We start from the raw sequence: 2,147 nt of genomic DNA, 5'->3' as shown, positions 1-2,147 counted from the left end.
TCTGTCTTTGATTCTGTACTTAACAGGATGAGTGATGTTGAGCAAGGTTATCAGCCTTTATATATCACTGTGTTCTCCACAGTGAACTAGTGAAATAACACTCGACTTCCCTCAGTTGTATGTGTTTCTTCATAAGACTAATATTTGTAAAAGGTTTCAGTCTCTTTATAAGGAAAAACTCTGTAATAATAATAATAGTAATAATAAGGACTGTAGTCATTTCCCACCACAGATGTTCAGGAAATAAAATGAATAGTGTCACAGGGTAATTTGTTAAACTATATTTTGTAAGTACAAATGGGAATTTTCTGCATCACATATAATTCCGTCTATCGAATTTGTGTGAACATTAACCAAGGAGAATACAATACATGAGCTGTAATTTAATGATCACACTAGACAGCCACCTCCCACATAGCAAGAGGTTATCATAATTATTTACATTTGGGTGTAGAAAGAAGACAAAATGTGTCATCTTTTTGGCTATTGCTTACATTAAAAAAGGGAAACGCTTGTCTCGAAAGGATGCAGTAAGCAGTATGAATTAATTAAAACTCACTAACTTTGATACTGGAAGCAGAAATATTCATCCAATAAATAATTTCTCTAATGTAATACAAGAGGGTCTCTTGGGAAGAGAAAATCTTCAAACGATATAGAGAAAGGAAATCATGACTTTTGACGTATCACTGCAGCCACATATCCAACAACTGGCTGATACAGTTTTGAGAATACGCTGGAGAACCACAGATTCTGAGGGGTCTACACCTTGCCTCCAGTTTCTTCCACTCAGAATTTCCAAGGTTTACACTTGTATGTACGCTGCTCCCTTCATAGAGATAGGTGTTTACAGAACATGTAATAGAACCAGGGAGAGTAAACAGAGTATCTGTCTGAATTAACTTGAAATAGAAACCTTTCCAGTCCAGCCACTTTGGGATAATCTGATTTTTATTTGAATAGAAATGAGATTTAGGGATAGAAGATGATCATAGATAGAGGTGCTTTCCCCAATATTGTAATGAAATCACCTTACACTATTTTTACATTTTCTAAAATATTGAATTGAGCAAGAGATTAAGAAAAGTCTTGCTTTGGTGTGTGTTCTCTGCCATGAATATGGTTTTAAGGATAAAAACGTATTCCATGCTCATGAATACATCCTCACCAGTTTACAAGGGTGAGTGAGGTTATGAAATTCAGCAAGCACATCTGAGCAAACCATATAATCAGGGTAATGGAGGTTTTCTAGCTTTATTTAGGAGAAAAGAGGACTCTAAAAGGCCAGGACTAGGACCAGTTAGGCAAAATGTAAAGCAGAGTGGAGTATTAAAATGTACTAAAAATAGAATATTTCCAAAGAAGATATATGGAGTAGCTTTTAGAAGTAAGAGAATTATGCAACTAGGAGAAAGTAGGAGGTTACTGGGAATATTTTATGTAAAAAAGAACTTAGAGATCAATTTATCTATTTCACATCTCTTCTGAGATCATGCTCTGAAAACTCTATTTAGTAGCCAGACTTATTATTATTATTATTTATTTTACTTTAAGTTCTGGGATACATGTGCAGAAAAATATGGAATGCTTCACACATTTGTATGTCATCCCTGCGCAGGGGCCATGCTTATTTTGTCTATATCATTCCAATTTTAGTATATGTGCTGCTGAAGCAAGCACCAGACTTATTTTTATTTCATATTCTCTGAATACCAGGTATATGATTAGATTTAGCAAACAAGTTACTTATCATGTTATATGATGCTTTTCAAACAACATAGTAAAACTGCATTTCTTTGGAAGTCAACTATTGTACTCAAATTCATGAGTTACATGAGACAAATAAAAAATACATCTATAAATTTAAACATATTTATTGAGTGACTACAATATGCCAGGTGCCATTCTAGGTGCTGAGTACATCTTGGAGAACAACTGCAAATAGCCCTGAACTTTTTCTACTGGGGAAGGAGATAGATGGTAAATATGCAACACGTGTACTGTGTCAGAATATGATATGTTTATGGAGGAAAGTAAAACAGGAAGGGGGCCTACAGAGCACCAAGGCTGGTCAATGGGCTGGGGATGTGCAATGTTATCTAGAAAATTCTAAGATAGGTGCTCTGAGAAGGTGGCTTTTAGGTCAC

At 35.1% G+C, this 2,147-nt stretch overlaps 1 non-coding gene across 1 annotated transcript; it reads right to left on the bottom strand.

The window, feature by feature from the left end:
* Window positions 1–1,573: 1,573 nt before the first annotated feature.
* On the bottom strand, window positions 1,574–1,680 carry LOC111541687. Its single transcript, XR_002731347.1, has one exon. It is a non-coding gene; the product is annotated as a U6 spliceosomal RNA (small nuclear RNA).
* Between the last annotated feature and the right edge of the window lie 467 nt (window positions 1,681–2,147).

This window comes from Piliocolobus tephrosceles, chromosome 4 (genome assembly GCF_002776525.5).
Source record: "Piliocolobus tephrosceles isolate RC106 chromosome 4, ASM277652v3, whole genome shotgun sequence".
NCBI classification, from domain to species: domain Eukaryota; kingdom Metazoa; phylum Chordata; class Mammalia; order Primates; family Cercopithecidae; genus Piliocolobus; species Piliocolobus tephrosceles.
Note: the sequence above shows the minus strand (reverse complement) of the source record. Positions and strands in the feature narration are given on the sequence as shown.